A 22,320-nucleotide genomic window follows, 5' to 3' on the forward strand; every position below is an offset into this window, starting at 1 on the left:
AAAATGTTTATTATTTAGTCACCATTCCTACCAAAATTGTTGACTTATACTTTCATGCTGGATGTGCTTCACCTAATAAGGTAAAGATGTGACTTCCTTCAGTAGTCACAATCCCATAACAGATTGATCCCAGTGATCATCCCAGTGATTTCCCCATAATAGACACTAGTTTTCAGAAGAGAAGTCATGATCACATGACCACATGTTGAAAACATATGCAGATGTTAAACTCTGGCAGTAATTCATTTAGTAAGATCAACCTGAAGCAGTGAGTCAAAAAATGATGTTAACATGAAGAATTCAGCCAGCAGTGGAACTGAATGGTCTATAACATGGAAAATCAGTTTTCATTCTGTGTCACTGAGAATGGATTTCACTGATTTCTAAACAAGTACATAACCATAAGCCCTTAGCATAACCTTCTGCCTCTTTATATATTGGGGTATGAATAAATGATTGGATTATTTTCAGGCATTTTGAAAAAACAAAAATAGATAAAAATATAAATATAGAATGCACTGATTCTCATAACAATATAAAGCATTAGTGGTTTATGCATATCTTAGTTCAAATATTGTTAAAATTTAAGACTAGAAAATGATAGAAGATGCATTCTCATACTAAGTCTTACCTTGCATGGGTGAGAATGGCATCAATGTTTATATTAATACAACACAATGATCAGCAATGACTTCCACAGATTATAACTGATAATCATGAGAACTTGCATCAGTAATACTTTGACATTCTTGAAGGTCCCTACATGTTAGCAAGTCCATTTCTGTGGATCTTGTCAAAAGGAAGCAAGAGGATTTTTAGTGACAGAAAGCTGTAGGGGAAATTAATAAATTTCAAAATTAAAAAATTCATTCATAACCAGGATATCATCAAAGTACAGTACAACAGCTGGAATTTTGGAAATGCAATATTCTTGAAGCACTGGGTAATTCAAATTGTAACAGAAAAATTCAAATTGGGGACACCTCACTCGATTTCTTTCTCTATAAACATGGAGGCCTTCATAACTATAGACTCTTTTTTAATAAGTAAATCCTAATACAAATAGACAAAACTGATTTTTTCAGAGTCTCTTCCCCAGCAAGAGTGGGAAACAATTGGTTGATTTCAGGCACTGTGTAACCTTGCTGCCCAAGTGCTCATAAAACACTTCTAAGCTCTACAAATTCTCATACTTCTATTCAGGCAATTAGCAGGTTATTAATAGTAAAATTATTTTACATCACTTTGTTTAAGAGTCTTCCTTGAGACCACTTCTTCCACGAGATATTCAAGGTCTGCCTTAATGATCAAATACAGTGCAGAAGGTATTATCCTGGCTTTCATGGGGACATGTATGACTCTCAGATCCAGCCGTATTGACATCTGCAGCCCATTATCTGTCCTCACTTCTTCATAAGACAATTTAAGGAACTCATAAACAATGTTTCTTAGTTGTTTTTCAGTGATTCCCCATGGTGTGAATGCATCTTCCTATCTTAGAGATTCTTGCATTTTGTGGGAAAATTTTATCAAAAAATTTTGAACTACTTCCTTGGGACAAGCTGCATCAGATGGTGACCTTGAGACTTCCAGCACGAAGTACTAAGTATTCTTGGAGACTTCATAATGGATTGGCAATGAGAGGACAAGTCAGAGAGAAATGATGGAATGTATTTTTGTGGTGGTCATTTCAGAATAATTTTTTAATTGTCCTTTTTATTAATACTTTCAGCCTTTAAAGAACAGACTACTGCAAAGATATTGCTAGGCACTTCGGAATTTTTATAAAGACTACTGATGCTGTCTTTCAGAGCCTAAAGAGTGATTTGTGTATTTAGTCTTGCCTGATCATGCTTGTGGGGTGATTTCCCATTTTTTCTTATGAGTTTATGAACTGTTGTAGTTCAAAATGTGACACAGAGTTCACATGAGTTATCACAATATAGTTCTCATTGTATACAGTTATACTAATTCAGCAGCTAAAACGAAAATAAAATATGATACTGAAATTTTTTTTGTCTTAAAGTCCAAAGGAGACAGTCTTGTAATTTTGTCTGTCAGGACATCACAGAAGTTTCAAAGCTGAATGATACAGCTAAGCAATAAAGTATGAATGTCATCATCTGTTTACCTTCCTTACCTGTGAAATTGAAATATCTAAACAATAAACAGTATTGTTGAAAAAATATTACTTTACCAGGACCATGGTTTCAACATATGCCTTGTTTTAACAAAGCAATTGTTATGAATAACCATACAATGTTGAAGATATTGGTTTCACAAAGACATCTGCTTTTGTCTGTCCTATTTGCTCCATAGCCATGTGAATATCTTTCCGAATAAGGAACCTACATTATAGTTCTACTTTTTTTCAGCTCCTTGGTTTATATCAGCATTGTTGTCTGAAGTTACAGATGATCGCATTAATTCAGGTTTTGCAGTGCGCTTCCTGTCTGTGCTCATGTTCACAGTCTTCTTCCCCAGTAAGTAGATGCACTATTCCTCTCCCTTTCAATCTTCAGAAGGATCTCCTCTCTTCAGTGGGAATATGACATTGTATTTGTGGAATAAATGCACAAAATAAAAACATCCGGCAGCAAATGAATAAAGCACCTTTACTACTGGCAAGTTACAGAGTAGCATAAACAAAGTAGGTTCTTCTGAATTTCTCTGTAGTTTCTACTAGACATGATGGGAATTCTTTCCGCACCAACAGAGAACATCCTGAACATAGCAACATCTTAGATCAGCATTCTTAGAACATCTTAGATCAGCATCTTAGAACAAAGCCATGGCACATCCTTGTTAAGAATAGATCCAAAAATAGGTAGTTTATTACATATCTAGTGGTAGATGATATTAAACCACATCTCTATCATACTTATGAAACCAAATAAATCAGGATTGTTAAATCTATCTCTAATTCATCTGTTCTGTTTATAAATATGTAATATTTTGTATACTGTCTCATGACAATACAAAAATATTTAGTGGCTAATGTTGTATCCCTCTGTTCAACTTCACTAATGACAAACCCCACATTTTTTACACTGCATCAGAAGGCAGGCTAATTAACCCTGATTTATTTATCCTTATATGTCTTTGATACAGTTATAAAATCAATACATGAAATTGCTTATTATTTTCTGATATTACAAAAATAGCCTAAATCTAAATAGCACATCACTACTATATGCTAGGTAAGAATGTAAAGATAAATGGACATTTGACTCAACAAAGTCATTTATTAGACTCCTGTCATATCTTGAAAGGCTGTCTGTGGGGAAATGATACATTATCAGTTGTTCTCCATTTAATTTTTTGTGTCACCATAAATTAAGTATGCTAATTGCTGCTGCGTAATGAAAGATTAAATTAAAAGCTGCAGTCCTGACCTAATATACCATTCTTATTTGCATGTATTTAATATTGAATTCCCTACTCTGTAAAGACTCATGGACATGTTCAACTTTCTGCACCACAATAATCTTTAATACAATATAAAGGTAAACATATAAATACATCTCATTTAAGAATGGGATCCTGAGAAAATATTAAACAAACACCTCCTATATACAGTAAGTGCTGTTCTGTATTTCCTTTGTTATCAAGTAGAATCTATTGAGCACAACTGGATTTACAAACCAGCAAATTTACTAAAATATCCGGAAAAGTTTTAACTTACCTCAGTGAGTTTTAAATCAGACTGTTTACACATCCATAACTCATTTTCCCTGTCATCCAATAACATATTGCACAATTTTAACATTTATCTCAGTAGGAGGACGAACATCCCCTCAGATTTCAAATTCTTCAAACTCAGCCGAGAAAGTCCCTAAATTAAGGACGAGTAGGTCACTGGTGGCTCTTAAGTGCTGAAAATAACTTTTTTAAGCCCTTAGCATAAAAGTAAATGATACATTGGAAAAAGCATAGTTTTTTGTCTTTTTGAGGTTGACAGAATTAAAACCAATACAAGTTACACTTTCTTCTGGCTTTCTCTAATGGAAAGTCATCTGTATGCTGTCCAGAGAGACTGGACCTTGGCAGTACTTTGTGCCAAACTTCAAAAACGTTAAACTTCTTGTCCAAGCCAAAGTTGGTATTTGTGTCAGTGGTTTAGTATCTCTGATGTAGTCTCATTTAAGATTTCTTGTACTCTGATTTACCTCAGTATTTGGTCTCCAGCGTTTACTTCAGCTTAAACAACTACTGTATTAGGTTTCAGCAGGAATCCCATTGCAGAACTGTTACATTTTTTGTACTGTGATCTCTGAGTGTCATCGGGTTAGCGATTTGACTAAGATTTTAAAATCTTTGTGTAGTCCCTCATCTGTGAATCTCATTTCTCAATTTGAGAATCAAAATTGCCAAGAGTTTCTTTAGCTGAAAGCCAGACCCTTATTTCACTTCTGCTTTAAATCTGCTGTAACACATGGCTTAGTTGATTTTCTTTGTATGTTTGGGGATGCACAGAGCTCCTGCTGAGATTCCAATATGAGTGCAAAGCAAAGACGGCTCCTAAAAGAAATTAACAGCCCTCTTATTGCTAATTAAAAGCTCTTTGCTTTCTCTCCACATGGCCAGTGCAGCTGCTTCACATCCTCTCAATGTTTCGAAAACACATAAATTCAAAGACAATATTGTGAACAGCACCTGGCACTTGCTGCACCTGCCGTGATGAGACTATATTTCATTCTGTCAGTAAATTAAAATTCTCCAGGGCTGAAAAGGATGCTTTTTTTCTCATTCAACCTCTTCCATTGTCCCCAGTGGTAAAAAGACTAGTTTTGCTTCCATTTTCGATACTAAATATATCATATTGTTGTTTGCTTCAGTGGTGCAGACACCTGCCTCCTGCTGTAAATGTTGTGTTCCACTTTTGAAAGATTTCCCCAGGGCTCCACATTCAGTATTGGCTTGTAACTATGGCTTAATATCGTGTCAAAATCTCTTAAGGAAGATACAGCTTGTCAAGTCATCTCAGGACTGAACCTTCATCTAGTGAAATTCTGAAAATGTCCTTTGAGTGTTTGAAGCATAAGAAGACAAATAAAAGGCTAGCAAGTCATTTGTAAAGATAATAGCTAACAGCATGCATTTTCCCTTTCCCTCCCCACCTTTCCATTAAATGTTGATAAAAAGAGAAGAGCAGACTGCAGGTCAGTGATCTTTGTTATTTATATTCAGGTCAAAGAAAGTTCCAAACTTCTGTGTTTTGGCCATGGCAGCAAAAAGGAAGCAAAGAGAAAGAAAACCTCAATCAAACTGTGACAGATTCAAGCACTGTCAGATTGATCTCAGAGCTTATTTTCAGAAAAAAAGGCAAATCACAGGCAGAAAGTATTTCAATATAAAGACTCAACAGACAACAAAAGAATTTGGCTGGAACCTTGTGATATTTGACACTGCTGTGTTTGCTGCAGTACAGGAGTATTTTTTAGGAATAAATCCATAATGATTGTAGTAGAAGTGGAACTATAATAGAAATTATTATACTAGGTTTTAATATTTGATAGGAGAGTTTCCCCAGCAAGTTTTGTTAGAATACATGTGAAAGGTGAAAGTATTCACAAATAGTACGTGTCCATTTTTTTTTCAGGTTGAGGAAATGGTTCTCTAAAGAAATATTAAGCCTATTCACAGATTTCTAAATCCTTCACAAATTTGTACTAATATTCTCCAACAAAGAGAAAAAAAAAAAACAACCACCACCAAAACCCAACACCACCTTGGATTGAAACTTAATAGGGACAAATGAAAAAGGACAAGGTCTATATTTCAGCATTCTTTTTCGCCCTAATAGTATCTATTGGATAAAATAAGGAAAAAACCTTACTGCTCATTAGTAGCAAAAACACTTGAAGATGTTACTGTTCCTTTCCCCAGCTCCTCATTTTCAGTCCTCACCTAGAGTCCTCACAGCTGAACCAAATATGTAAGTATGCAGGCTTGAAGGAGTGTGGGCATGCTCTGCATGAATGCAAAATCTGACAGTTTAATATATGTCATGGCAAACTCTTTGTGGAACTGACCAAGGGCAACTCACAGTTCCCACTCAGGCAAGAGCACAGCATGGAGAAAAGGAAACAGCAACATTTGACTGAAGAGTTTTTGCAGATAGGAGAAGGGTAATAACATTTGGCCTGTTGCAATCCTAAAAAACAATCTTTGGAATAATACCTATTGTTCACGCATAACTCATGTAAGTGCATCACTAATTCCAAGCTGACTGTACTTAGGAAATCCTGCCAGCAGTTTTCAACAAGTCCAAGCAAATTTTAGCTGGAGGTTGATCAAATCTATGTGATTTCATAGTACCACCATTGAGAAGACAGACATGCAATATGAACATTTGATTGAGGTTACTTTGTGGACTTCAGTATGCTAAGACACACAATTTATGAAATCCCTAGGAAAGAAAGTAAAGTGTTTATATGTTACCTCTACCAAGCAAAACCTTTATGATTTTACAGCTGTGGGTAAAGTAGAAAAAAAACTCAATTTCTATTGTTACAGTGTTGAGTTTGTTTTAAAACTTAAAGCAATTGAGAAAACACGTTAAAGAAGAGCCAGTCAGAAGGACTTTTAAAACAACATAAAATATAATTAATACTTCGTTACACTATTATATATATCATAATGCCATTATGCTGACTTAAAAGATGACATTTCACAAGTCTATTTAAATAATTAGATAATTATTTTCAATGAAATAATGTTCAGCCATTTCTAATGTTTATGTTTTATTTTAAAAAAATATTTTTCCAAAGTAGTGCCAAATACTTCAAGTACTTGCATTCCTGATCATCTCTAGTTAAATAATTTTAGGCAGTATTAGTGCATCTGGGTCACCATGACAGATATTAATATTTAAAAGAAATCACATTTCCTTCTTTTTCCCTATTTTTTCCCTAATTTCCTTTGAAAAGCTTAAGACTTTAAGCTATTATTGAATAATAATTCAATTATTGATTCTATTATTATTTCATGGTTAAAATCTATTGTTAAAGATGTATAGTTTTAAAAACAATACCTATTGAATCTGGTTTTGGTTTTCTCTACATATGTCTCAGAACAATCTTTATTATATCCTTGATATTAATTTTCTTTCCTCCACCACTCTGTTTTTCTAGGTCTCTTGATAACAACAATCATATTTTTCCATACATCACATAACACTTTTTTTTTTTCTTGTAACTGACCATTTGGGGCAATGTGTTTGCTTTATTTCCACTTCATGGAAGATCCTTACCAACATCACAAAAATTTACTTGGAAATAATTGGGGGTTTATAAAAAATTTTCTAAGATTCATTTTCCTTCTTGGTGCATCAAGAGACCTTTTGCATGAAAAATACAGACCTAGCAAACAGAAATACACTATATATTTACCTCAATTTGATTTTTTTATTGTTTACAAAAGTGCTGGAATATTTTTAACTTGAAAAAAAATCTTACTTTTCCTCCTAATTCCATCTATTTCATGTTGTCACTTAGAAATTATTTACTCACAAATAATTTATTTATTTTTTTTTTAATATTTAATAGCATTTGAAAGGCTTCAAAATTTAGACAAACACATTCACTTAACTGTAAAATGTCTTATTATTAAAAACACTTTCTTTGGTCAAGACTTCGACAGTTTTTGATTCTCTATCAAACTTTGGGAAAGCTAGTAGACTTTCTTCACAAAAGAAGTTAACTCATATTGAATACTATTCATAGAAAATAACCTATTAACTAACAATTTTTACTTCCCTTCCCATTCTCTCCTCCGTCCCGTGACAGTTCATTGTTCATGGTTTGCCAACATTTTTTATTTTCCTATACTTCTTTCTCAGTTTAATGTCCATTTGGCATGGTATACAACTAATTAACAGAGAACAGCAGTCCTTCTGAAAATACTCTTCTAAACACTACTAGCCTTCATACCATACCAGCTTCAACTTACTGCTCTAGTGTACAGTGTGAATGCTGTTTGCATGTCAATGAATCATATGATAAAACAGAAAAATTGCTTGTATATTAAATAGAAACATCATTGCACAAAATTTCAAGCTCAGAAGACCTATTCTTATCAGTATGTATAATGTCTTGTTTACAAATAAGGAGTGTTTGAATGATCTCTCTCAGCCACATAAAGAATCACCTGCCATAGAAGGAATAGCAGCTGGGTTTCCTAGGTCTCATTGCTGTACTCCAAGTTTCCCTTGGAGTTTCCTTTTTTCTTCTGCTATACCATTAGAATTCATACATAAGTGATATGAGAGGTGCTGAGTTGAAAGTTGCTGACTAGAAATTATTTATATTAAATAATGGAATGACTGAAATTGGACTTAGTAAAGAATCAAATGAGGCAAATAACACTTGACAATCCATGTGAGCTTATCAAACAATTTTTGTTTACTTTGATGTTTAGAGTCAATATAGGTAATATCATTCATGTAGTACACCCACTTTTTTTGTAAGGCATTTAACTTGATAACAAACATCAATTTAATGAATAAATTTGAATGATAAAACTTCATATAACATAAATTAAATAGATTAAAGAACAGGCATCAGGCAAGTCTCAAAAGGTCATTCCAAATAGGATATAATCATTAAAAATATTTAAAACATCTACTGGTGTCATGTCATAATAAATTCTTGCCTTACTTTATGTCATCAGTTATTTGTGACAAAATAGGAATCTTCAATGCCAAAGTCAGCAGTAAGTAAAAAGCCATTTGTAGAGAAATACCTAGATTGCATAGTAGACTCGGAAGAAGCAACAATAACCACTTTACAATTAAGAAATATGACAAAGAATTAAGCCACACTTTCTGGGTGGGGTCTCTCTCTATGTGTAATCAGAGATTCTGAGAAGGCCAGGTTGATCATAGCAATAACCATTCAAACTTCAAAATAACCATGAACTTTCACTGTGGTCCAATGGCCAAAAGAACAAACACAAACCTTGACATATCGAGAGAGGAATGTACAATACATTCTCAGATACTGAGTTTCGATCAACAGTCGGTGTCCACAATTTAGGATGAGGGATCTGAAAAGAACTTCAAGTTTGCAGAAAGAAGTTGCAAATAAGGTGATTACAATGTTTAAACCACTGTCAGAAAGACACACAGAGATGGACTGTGGGTTCATCTGTCTGACAGATAAAGATTTGATACAATATAAGTTCCAAAAGACAAAAATTAATAAATTAAAGTTAGACATAAATCCCTTGTGTTTAAGAATTAAGATATTTAATCACTAGAAAAATTAAGAAGTTTTGTGTCGAATCAAACAAGCATGTATAAAAGACAACAAAACCACAGAAAGTCCTGATGTAAAAGAAGATTATATTTCAGATCAGAAACAAGTCAAAGGAGTACTGCGGTTTCCATTACGGAAGTGTAATTAAAATATCACAGGGAATTAATATTTTGAATTCTGTATACATCAGAGCAAAATATGATCTCAGAAGTCACTAGTGATGTTGAGTTTGTGAGTATTTGGAAATCAGGCTACAACATTTTAATATGACAAAATCTAGCAAGTGCAATGCAGACACCCATCAAGAATGAACTGAGCTTCTTTGAGATGTTTTATTTTACAGGTTCATAAGCATAAGTTACTTTTGAAAATCTTGTTCTAAAAAAAAGGCATGTGGAAGAAAACACTAGCTTCCATGCTTCATGAATGTTGTAACAAAACAGGCTAATTAGCACATTTGCACAGAATTTGGTAAAACTGCAGAGTAAATAACTTTTTATTTTACAAGTCTTACTTTTGATTCTTGTGGGTTTTTTCTGACACTGAGTAAAAGATATTTTTTTCTTCAGTAAAAAACATAATTTAAATATTGTTAACTTAATAGACTTCTCTTCCCTCCAGGTGTTGGGCCAGGATTTAGAAATATTCTTTCAGGCAGCTGGGAACATTATCTTCTCTCCTTTTCCCCTTTTAGTGGTCTAATTTTCTTTAAAACTCAGTGTTATGCAAAAGCTTTCTGTCTTGGCCTTGTCACTGACAATGACCCAGTACTATTTCATGCTTGAATTGTTATTGCACGTATTGTTATTGCACAAATGCCTTTGAAAAAGTAATTTTCTTCATTGGCACAGTAACACAAAGAAACCCAATTGCATATAGTAGCTGAGGGGTTGATGGGATTTTTCTAATTATTGTTTTCCAGGGCCCTATCCAAGGCCTACCAAAGATAATAGAAGGTTTAAAACTGATTTTAATGTGTACTGGAAGGAACATGAGAAAACATTCAGGATACTCTGTCATAAATTGTGCAGGAAAAGACATGTTTAAAATATTAACACTACAAAACAAAGTTGACCCATACAGATACCATGAACCAAAATGAACCATGGTCATCAGAGGTCAGTTGCAGGTACTAAATTACACTTTATTCCTTTGGACATAGAAGATAAAGTGTATTCAGACTGTCTCCTTTGGTAATGTAGTTTAGATATTGCATTGACTGAAAAGAAAGCACTCAGTTCATTAAATACTAAGTACTCTGACTCACAGGGGATAAGCAAGATAAATAATCTTTTATCTAATTATATAAGAATAGGTAATTCTTTAGGGATGATGAGTACTCAGTGGGTGAAGCAGGGACCTACTAGCAGCTAAGCAACAGCTATATACTTCAGGCCTCCTCAAGGCTGAACCTTTGTTCATTTGGGATTCCAAACACCACATAATCTTTGATAGGCATGTTCAATCACTGTTACAATGTTTGAAGAGGAGGACCACAAAGATGATTAAAGGGCTGGAAAACTTGCCCTGTGAGGAAAGCCTGAAGGAGTTAGGTCTCTTCTTCCTGGAGAAAAGAAGGCTCAGGGGAGACCTCATCACAGTATTCCAGTACTTAAGTAACTGCCTTAAGTAACTCCCTTAAGTAACTTAAGGGGCAATTACATAGAGAACAGAGGCTGTCTCTCTTCATAAGGAGCCACATGGAGAAGACAAGGGAGAGCAGGTACAAGTTGCACTGGGAGAGGTTTCATTTTGATATAAGAAAGAATTTTTTTACAGTGAGAACAATCAATCATTGGAACAGCGTCCTCAGGGACATAGTAGAGTTCTCATTGCTGAAAGGTTTCAGGATGCAATTGGACAGGGTGCTAGATAAACTCATCTAGGCTCCCTTTCCCATGAAAGGTTGGACCAGATGATCTTTCGAGGTCTCTTCCAACCTGGGCTGTTCTATGATTCTATGTTTCTAAGAAAAGTGGCTCCCATACCCCACCATCAAGTCAACAATCAAATCACAGAAACATATGTGTTGAAAGGGGTTTCCAGAGGACACCTAGTCCAACCTCCTTCTCAAAGGAAGGTCTAAGGTCTAATTGGATCAAGTTGCTCAGGAACCCTTTCAATGAAGTTTTCAACGTCTCCAAGAACGGACACTCCACAACCTCTTTGGATAACCTTTTCCAATGTTTGAGCACCTTTTTTTTCTTGCTTATGGTGACTCAGAAATTCCTTTGTTCCAGCTTGTGTCCATCACCTTCATTGTGCATCTCCAGGGAGTCTGGTTCCATCTTTGTATCCTCTAACCAGATGTAGGCAAAAGGATAGTTGCTTCTGAGCCTTTTCCATTCAAAGCTGAACAAACTGAATTTTCTCATCCTCTCCTCACACCTTATGTGCTGCAGCCCACTCCCAATGTCTTTCTTGCACCGAAGAGCCCAAAATAGGACACAGCACTCTAGATACGGCACCACAAGTGCCCAAATAGAGTGGAAGAATAATTTCCTTGGACCTGATGGCTGCACTCTTGCTAATACAGCCCAGTGTGTGGTTGGCCGCCTCTGCTGCAAGTCTACTCTACTGACACATGTTCAACATGTTGTCCACCAGGATGCCCAGGTCTATTTCTGAAAAGCTGCTCTTTGTCCAGTGAGCCTCCAACATGGTCAGGTAGATTCCATCCTCAGTGTCTAGAGTAGTACAAAGGACTTCTATCCTTTGCTGCAGTTTGGGGAATGCTTAATGCAGACAGAATTTTGGAGAGTTTAGCAAGCAAACAGATTTCTATTGATCTTGTCTACACTGAAGTAGGTTTTTTTTCCAGAAATATATCTCCTGTCCATGTTTAAGAAGATTTACAGAGGGGTAGCAACAAGTTCTCTCCTGACACAAAACCTGAAATGCTTGCAATGTTTTGTCTTGTGTGAAAGAAAGCCAGGTTTTCAGCTTCTCTCTCAGACAGACCTGAGCTGCTCAAACTGAAGGCAGAAACACTCAGCTCAATATGAAAATTCAGATTTGTGCTCTGCTTGTTATTGTTAAGTGTCTATATGTGACCTAGTCAGATCAGTTCACTCACACAGAGGTCTAATGTCATTTGAAGTGGCTTAGCTAACCAAAAGCACTGCATGAAGCTAGTACATAGAATACAGGACCTACAGGAGACCCAGGCCCTTGGGGTGTCTTGGGATACCCTAAAGCATCTAAAGATAGCATTATACATTTATGTTTAGGCTACCAAGCCAAAACCTTTACTGACATTGTTGACCAGAAGAGCTGAGGTGCTTGGCCTACTTATAGACACTAACACTTAGGTATCTTTAAATTTTATTATTTTGACCTGAGTCCCACTACTGGGGAAAAGCTGTGGAAACCATTCTTCAGCAAAACTATAAGTAACTGAAGAATAACACCTTGAAGAAAACAGCATTAAGCACACTTAAAAAAAATATTACTAGCTCTTTCTAAACCCCTTGATTTAAAAGGGAAGGCCTGGATTAGGTATTCTTTTGTTGGTGGCTCAAATATGGCTCAAACTATTTTTACATGTTTCTTCTAATGAGAACTCTACTACTCCTTTTATAAAAGTCTCCTTCCTTTGCCAGGAAAAAAGAAAAAAAGGGGACTATCAAAAGTTTACCTTTTTCCCTTTTGGCTTTTCTAGTAGTAATGAAAACAAAGTATGAGTGCTATATCTGCGACCAGTTAGTATTTAACGCTAAAGCTCAAGTAATGGATTTCTGCCTAAAGAATTTAGGATGGGACCCAAAAGAAACTGACAACTGTGTTGGAATTAAAATGTTAGCTCTCTTTTCTCAATGTGGATTGTCATGAGTATGGAGTCCAAATTATTAACGCTAGAATAAGGGTCACTGACATTTGAAAATGAGATATGTCAAAAAAAATTAGCAAGAGAACCTAGAAGAAAAAAACATATCTGATTGTTACAACTCTTTTTAATGTTGTTTAATTGTTGCACCAAAAAAGCTGAATCCTAAGATATGTCATGACCTACATTTTTATCTATTTGACAAGCAGGATTGCATTTTTGCATCTTTTAGAAATGTATTGCAACACACCATAAAGGTCACTTCCCAAAAGAAAAAGTACTGCAGGAATAGGGATTTTTAAAGGCATTACATTTTGAGAGAACTTCTTAAAGAACAGATGACCTGAAGAGATATGAACTACATCAAAATTTGTTTGCTTTCTGAGGCATGCAGGTAGATCGAGTATCATTGCTATTGTACACGTAGTATCTAAAATATCATTACGCAAGTTGTTACTGTAAAGATGCTACAACACCTTCACAAGAACATAAGGACACACTTTTCAAACAGAACAAAAAACATAATACCAGCTCACATTTATTGATAGTAAGCTATCTGAAACATGGTTTCCAGTTGTGTTTCCAGCCCTTTTGGGAGATTATCACAGTTAAAGAAGCAAGGAAGATGTTATTTTCTCTTCTCCAGCTATTCAGGCATACTTCTACATACTGATCCCTATGGTTCTTGTCTTCTAAGAAGGACAAGTCAGGTTTCTATGCTGCAGAGAGGAGCAAGATGCTAAAAAGAGATAAAGAAAAAATGGAATTGTATCTGAATATCTGTGCTGCACCTGAACCAAATACATTTTGCCAGGGTTCCCCTCAATGTCAATATTAAGGCCTGTGTCAAATGCCAAAAGCCAAATGCAATCTGTGATTCTTCAGATGGAATGCTACCTATTTCTTGTTGATCTTTGATTGCCTCCTCATTACCCTAATTGTACTTTCAAAGGTGTTCCTCAGGTTGTTTTGAGGAGGGGTACTGGAGGCAGCTGGTTATGCAGACTCACATTTTCTGTCATGCCAGGTGAATGTTAACATTGTGTTATCATTTATACCAGTATAAAATTATTGCTTTAAATTTCCTGGGTTTCTGTGATGACCATCTTGTAAAGCCTGATAATTCTATCTACGTCAGGAGTACAGTTTGCAATTTTATCTACTAGGAGATCTCTTTTAACATTTTTAAAGCCTCTAATCAAACAGACAATTCAGCCTTACCCCAGCCATAGGGAAAATTATGAGGTAAGTCCTTATGGAATACATGAAGGACAAGGTAACTGGCAATAGCCAGCAATGACAAATCCTGCTAGATAATCCTGATTTCTTTCTATGATAAAATGACTGGCTAAGGAGAGTAGTGTGTATCATTTACCTTGACTTTAGTAAGACGTTTGACACAGTAACCTGGTAGCAAAAGTGAAGAAATAAGAATTGGATGGATGGACCACAGAGTGAATGAAAAACTCACAGGACCACTCTGACCACTGAATTCAAAGGGCAGAGATCAAGGCTTTGAAGTCTAACTGGTAGTGAGCTATGAGTGTCATGTTTGGGTCAGTACTGGAACTGACACTGTGTAATGTCTTCATCAGCAGTCTGGAATATGGGACAAAATGCATCATCATTACAACTGTGAGCAAAGCCAAACTGGAGGGTGTGGCTGTTGTGCTGGATAGCAGGGCTGCCATTCAGAGGTACCTCAAAGAGCTGGAGTAATGGCTCAACAGAAACCTTGTGAAAGTTCAACAAAGACAAATGTTAAATCTTGCTCCTCAGACAGAGCAATCCCTGGCATCAGTACAAGTTGGTAACAGACTGGCTATTGACAGCTTTGCAGAAAAGGAACTGAGGGTCCTGGTGAGTGACAATCTAAAGTTTAGTCAGCAGAGTGGCCTTGCATCAGTAAAGGCTAACTGCATGCTGGGCTGAACTAGCAAGAATGTGCAAACAATTTGACAGAACTGGTAAGTCACTTCTACTCAGCACTGGTGAAGTTGCATCTGTAATGCTGCCTCCAGATTTTGGCTTCCCCATGCAATCATCATAGAATCATCATAGAATCATAGAATACCAGGTTGGAAGGGACCTCAGGGATCATCTGGTCCCACCTTTCTTGGCAAAAGCATGGTCTAGACAAGATGGCCCAGCACCTTGTCCAGCCGAATCTTAAAAGTATCCTATGTTGGGGAATCCACCACTTCCCTGGGAAGATTATTCCACTGGCTGATTGTTCTCATTGTGAAAAATTTTCCTCTTGTGTCCAGTCGGAATCTCCCCAGCAGTAACTTGTACCTATTATCCCTCATCTTTTCTATATGACTCCTTGTAAAAAGGGAGTCTCCATCTTCTTTGTAGCCACCCTTTAAATACTGGAACACGGTGATAAGGTCTCCTCTAAGTCTTCGTTTCTCAAGGTTGAACAAACATTTGCAATGAGGAAACTGACAGACCTGAGAAAGTCCAAAAGAAAACCATTAAAGCAATTAGGGCTCTAGAGCAAATGATATACAAGGAAAGGTTAAAGAAACTGGGTTTGTTTAACTCGGAGAAGGGAAAGCTCAGAAAACTACCTAACAGAATGATTATAGAGAGGGTAGAAGCAGACTCTGTTCAGGGTTGCATAGTGGAAGGACAAGAGGCAAGAGTAACAAGCTGCAACAAAGAAAATTCATGTTGGACATAGGGAAAAAATTCAGTGAGAAGAACAATAAAGTGGTGTCCAGATAAGTTGATCATGCTTGGAGATTTTAAATGCTCATTTGGACAAGTCACAAGTACCCTGATCTAACTTGGAATCTATTTCTGCTTTGAAAAGGAGGTCGACCTAAATCAGCTCCTGCTTTCTAATCTTCATTTTTTCTATAATACTGTCATTCCAACACCACAGGATTGAATTATAAAAATAACATGCAGAATGAAAAAACAGTCTGCAAAACAGGCAATTTATGCCAGAATGAAAACAGCATGGGATTGGGTTTTTTTAAAAAATTCCCTACTATATGACTATTTTTATTTTATTATTGCTATAGAGTCTTTGAAATGTAGGAAGGTAAGATGGTTGCACAGCCTTTAAATTTCCAGCCCAGGTTGACTCTACCATCAACAGAAACACTGTATCTTCTCTAAGAGTTGCATTTTCCTTACTTATTTCTCCATCAGCTGGGACCAGTCAACTTAAAATCTGATAGTTTTCAGACTACTTAGCTTCCTAAAGTTAAATAGGGTTCATATTACCCACTGGTTTACTTTTCCTTTTTTTCTTATCAGTTGTGTATGTCTTAGCTTTCTGCACTCACCTGTTGAGGAGTTTCCCTGTAAGGCCTTTAAAGTTTTCAGGTCTCTTAAAAGGTTTTTAAAGACAGATATAATTCAGCCTTTGAGCTATAGTTTGGCTTCTCAAATGCTCTCATCTTTCACAAGTACTATATATAGCTTATTGAAATAAAAGTATTTGTACAATTCCATAAAATCATAACTCTATCCTTACTTCACTTCAGATTTTTCCTGACATGCCATGGCTTTTCCTTCAAATTCAAACTGCAATTGTCTTATGAGCCATTGCACAATATAATGTCAGTAAGATGCTGGTTCTCAGACTTAAAGTAGTCACTGACTCATCCTTTCTGTTCATCTCAATGTAAAGAGATACATGCTTGTATAGTTGGACTTTTTGAATGCTAAGTTTTAAAAACTGTGGCATACAAAGAAAGCGCTAAATTTAGGAGAAAGTGAAATTGTTGTGAATATTATGTACAATCAAACAGGTGATCTGACTTTTGAGTTTTGGGTTTTTTTCCTAACTTTGTGCTACTTCAGAAGTTACCTGATGCATAATTTTACCTGTAATGATTATTATGCCTGTTGCCTTAACAAACCGGTTATTGAATCCATTGTCAGAGAAAATAGTGTTCAACATTCCTCAAAGAAAAAGCAGATCAACCTAGAAGTATTTTGATGTGATATCTTCAGTCAACTGCATTTTTCAGTCAGCACAGATTCAACTCAGCCCTAAACTGCATCACATCAAATTATCATCAGGCCAATAGATGTTTCTGAACAAAGTTCAATATCATTCTGAATAACTATATGGTAAACCCAGTAAAGATTATAAAAGTAATTAGAATAATAATTACTCAGGAAAGCTATATGTCACAGAGAAATAAGCAATACATTGATTAATTATTAGAGGTATTAAGACTACATCGTTAAAGCTAATGTCAATTTATATTCCAGCACAATGTATTATCTAATAAGGGCAAAGTCCTATAAACTTCCCCATGCATAAGAAATCATTGCTCATGTAGAGAGAAATTAACCCCTCTTTAAGTACTTGTATCTATATTTGATGCTATTGCATTTACATAAAGATCTTAAGGAGGAAATTAATTGTGCAAAAGCTTCTTTCTAGGGACCTTAGCTGGAGGAGAATTTTACCCTAAAATAGATAATACTTATTTGAATGAGACAATGCATGAGATTAAGGACTTTTGCAAGAGTTTTTATCCCTGGGCATTGGTGGTCTACATTACTATTTCATATAACTTCTACTTACTACTGCAAAAAACTTATTGAAGTGTGGACATATAAAAATCCTCCACATTTTTGTAAGTTAACAAGACTGTCCCTGAAGTCCCAAGAAACTGTGTTAAAGCATAGCAGGGGTCATAAATCTCTTTAAGTAGAAGATTGTTACAAATCACCCCAAAATATTATAGACATGTTTTGGGCTTCTTTGTTTGTTTGTTTCTTTGCATGCTTTCATTTTGGTTTTAGTTTTGGTTGGAGAGAGAGAAGTTGTAAGCAGGAATAATAACTGAAAGAATATTTTCTTTTTCCAGTATCTTATGAGCTGACACAAAGCACTTGTCCATAAAAACCCTCATCAAATGGAGATGCTCTGAAAACACTTAAGGATACAATATGTTCCTTGTTATAGACATTTCTTCAGAGAAAAAGAAATATAAACTATTTAGAAAGCTCCAAAGGTTTGGAACAAGTTGTTTATGAACCATTCATGACCATGAAATAACAAATGTGTATCTAACAGTTCTCAAATTTATGTTACAGTAAGTTAAATGTCTAACTTGAATGATGGTTGACTGAATAGGTAAACAGTTAAGACCAATTGTCAAGGTAAAAAATGTGGAAAGCCATGGCTTTTTCATAATTAAGGAGAAATCACTTCAGTTGAAAGAGGAAATATTGTGCTATACATTATTTAAATTAATTTTATTTGCCATTATAAAACTTTAATGTCATTTGTAACACCATCTTCTATAATAATTAACTGAAAGTTGTCTCTGAAAAAGCATAAAAAATAAAGTAGTTTAGTAAATGGAACATATCAAGTTATGTTTACGGATGTTAATCTTGTACTTTAGCCAAGTAACATATGAACTTCTATGTAAGACCCCTGAATATTGTACTTACTGTCAAAGATGTTAAATCTGTGGTATATTTATCAATAGCTATTCTGTCTTCCTTCACTTTGCATCCTAAATGCTTATTTGTTTTATCACATTGTATATGAAACTTCTGGGTACAGAAGGAGGAAGCAGAGTTCCTCTAACTGTCTGCATGAGAGCTGAAAATTGTTTTGCCTCATAATTATTTTAAGCATTCTCTAATTTTTATTCATTTAATATGATAGTTTGAGGTCTCATTTGTCTGGGAAAGGAAAATGTATAAAGAATGGTGTCCTTTGTATTTTTCTTGGGTGCAGACTATGAGTTTAGTCATTTCCGTATACCATATACTATATACTATTTCTGTATACTAAAGTAAAATGAATGGGCAACATATGACTGTTTAGTGGAAAACCAGTGGTATAGTTATAATAAATGTTGGTCAAAAAATAGCAATCAATAGTATAAAGCAACTATTTATTAAAAAAGCTAATGTTTGCATTGAACAGTATTAGGTCTAGGGAGCCAAAAAACAATAACTTGTCATTTCCAGAGAGGGTTGTGATATGATAAATTGTCAAGAAAAAAAGCACCTTGATCATCACCATTGTCTGCCAAGGACATAGTTTATCAATGTCACTACTATAATCACAGAGTGACTAAAGAAATTATATTCACACTTGTTCCTAGAAAACTCGTATATGATGGCAAATAATTGAGGTTTCTCCTGAGTGTTGTCTAACAGATTATCCAGAAAATATTATAAAAGGTTTTAAATTAAAGGTCTCATATTAGAATCATGCCTCCCATTTGTCCTTGTTTACCTTTCTCTCTTTGATAACATTCTTCTAAAAAACAAAGTTTTGGTTTTGGCTTAGAATATAAATCTAAGTACATATATGTTCTACCCCGTCTGTCTTCCCCAGCCTCTTAGCTGTTTTGTGATATGTGCCTCCAAGGAAACTTTAGGTAACTGAGAAGAGATAAATATAAACCAAGTGAAACTTAAGAAAGAATAAAAAAAATCAGAAAAATAAGTAACTACTTCTACTTTGGACTACACATAAAATTAAAACTAAGATAATTTTATTATTTTTTCAGTTTTTAAGTATTATTTTTTTAAATATTGTTTTGTGTTCCATTCACATTAAGATAAAACTGTAGAATATTTTCTTTTATGTAGTATGGTACTATACAAATGAAACTTAAAAAGTATGTATGTAGTCCACGAAAGAGTGTGCTTTTACAATGACCATTTGATCTATAAAACATAACACACTGGACTCAAAGAGAGAAATCTATCACTCAGACTGCACTGAAAATGTAGTTAAGAATGGACTGGCTTCAAGATACTGAAAGAAAATAAGAGTTTAATGCTGATAAAAATCTAAAATTTACTATAAGTCATATCCAAACAGAAAGCAACACAACAGGAAGCATCTCACATCTGTAGAATACATCTCACAGCATTTTAGATTTCCATCCTAAAGCAAATATTTAAAATTAGTCAGAAGGTGTTCATATTTCTCTTCACTGACTATAAAGAGAATTTAAATTACTGGGCAATGTCTACTCTGAAGAAGCTTTAGGTTACATGACAAGAATTTCACTTTAAGTGTGTGAAATATAACCTCTGTTTACAAGAAAAAGGAAGGAAGGAAGGAAGGAAGGAAGGAAGGAAGGAAGGAAGGAAGGAAGGAAGGAAGGAAGGAAGGAAGGAAGGAAGGAAGGAAGGAAAGAAAGAAAGAAAGAAAGAAAGAAAGAAAGAAAGAAAGAAAGAAAGAAAGAAAGAAAGAGAAAGAAAAAGGAAGAAAGGAAGAAAGGAAGAAAGGAAGAAGGAAAGAAAAGAAGGGAGGAAAACAGACTGTATTCTGTTCAGTGCATGGAAAAAAAGGGTGTGGAATTTTCTTTCAACAGATGTGTCACAGATGTAGATACTAAATGAATGGTGTTCTCCGTGACTTTGAGTAACAGTCAAGAAATGCAAAACAATATAGTCCTTTGAATGAAATAATTTTAACATTTTCTTTCAGATACTGTTAGGTAACTGCAGATTCAGTCACAAGCATGTTATACTTATTTCAACATGTTCCAGTCCTATCCTTGTCTCAGAATGGTGCCTGATGACATATTGCATTGAGACCCAAAGTGTTTAACTGAAGTTTTTGATTCAAGACTCTTTTAAATTATAAATTATTTTAAATCTTATATTTATAATAGGTATTTGAATCACAATAACATAATAAATTGCATAAATCTTGCATCTAAAAATAAAGTTTAGATACTTAATTGAACAAACTTCTCTATACCTGTGAAATGGTTATAGTGAGAAAGGATGGTGGGACTAGAGAAATTATAGTTTACAGTTAGAGAGAAAGCACAGTCCCCAAAATATGCTATAGCACTTGATATAAGCACTAAGATAGCTAGTCCATCTGTGGGACCATATATCAGTTTTACAAAGTCTCCCTTTCCTCAGTTTCTGTTATATTTGTTGATCATTTGTAGATTCTTTTGGTATTCCAGGACATTTCAAGTGGTAGTAAATAGTGTTCAGGCCACCAAACCTTGCTCTGAGGTGCTGAACTGACCTACTGTCTCTATTTCATTAGCTGTCTTGGCCAATTACTCCAGTGACTACAGTACGTACTCAAATACCTAGCTCACATGGAAACACTCAAATTTAGGCCTGAAGATAGGCATTTAGTGCCATTTGATAAAGCACTGAAGATATCTGCAATGGGCTGGAAGACATGACACAGGATTTAAGGGACAATTGTGCTCTGTGAGAATGACAGCTGGAGACCAGACAAGATGCCTAACAGTGCCTAAAATTATGTTAGACATCAAAGTTTAAGAAAATTTTAAATTTTACCCAGAGGATTAAGAGCTCAATTCGATTACCCACACATTGGTGCCTTATGGCTTTTGAAATGACAAAGAATATTATGCCTCACCTCCAGCTGCCATCCCAGAAAGCGCTGGGTGTCCAGCATGTCCTTTGTCATATCTATTAGTTAGTGGATATCTTTGCTATCCCATAGCACCTTGTGTGACACTAGACATCAGGGTATTGACCTAAACACTCCCAACATTAATATTCTGATATGGTGTGGCATGTATTGCTCAAGCAGAATATACATTTAATGATCTAAAGAAGATCATATATATGTTTCTTTTTTTTTAAGTTTTCTGTATGAGAAATAGTTCTCCAGTCATCAGTTCATATAGAAAAAGATATGAGATATCAGATATGAGAAAAGAGAATAGACAAGAGAAGGAGAAGTACTGCTCACCCAAATGATTTTTCCTGTCTATTTTGTTTGTTCTGTCTCTGAATGTAATCTAGTGTGACATCATGCAACACTAGACCTTCTAGCCCACTTGGACTACTGGTCACATTTCTCTAAGTAATGCCACCATGAAATTTTAAATTCCACTGTAATTGTTTTGTATCCACAGTGATTGTGACAACTTAGTGTTTTGAATAAACTTTATATAAATTATTTGTTTGCAGATGAAAAATGACTGTTAGGTTGCCTAGAGGGCAAAACTACCACTAAATAAATAATGCCTTTATTGTTTTTCTCTCAGTAAAATGTCTGGCAAGAGAGCTGTGATGCTCGGCATTTTGATGCTTGGGTCAACATAACAGCACTAAGTACTATAACATTTTTTAGTTTAGAAGTGTCACTACTGTGACAACTATTACTATAGAAAATTATAGAATCATAGGATCATAGAATCATTTAGGTTGGAAAAGACCTTTAAGATCATCAAGTCCATTTATGTCAATGGAAAACAAGACATGGGGGATTTAATGCAG

The sequence above is a fragment of the Ciconia boyciana genome, chromosome 1, assembly GCF_034638445.1.
Source record: "Ciconia boyciana chromosome 1, ASM3463844v1, whole genome shotgun sequence".
In the NCBI taxonomy this organism is placed as follows: domain Eukaryota; kingdom Metazoa; phylum Chordata; class Aves; order Ciconiiformes; family Ciconiidae; genus Ciconia; species Ciconia boyciana.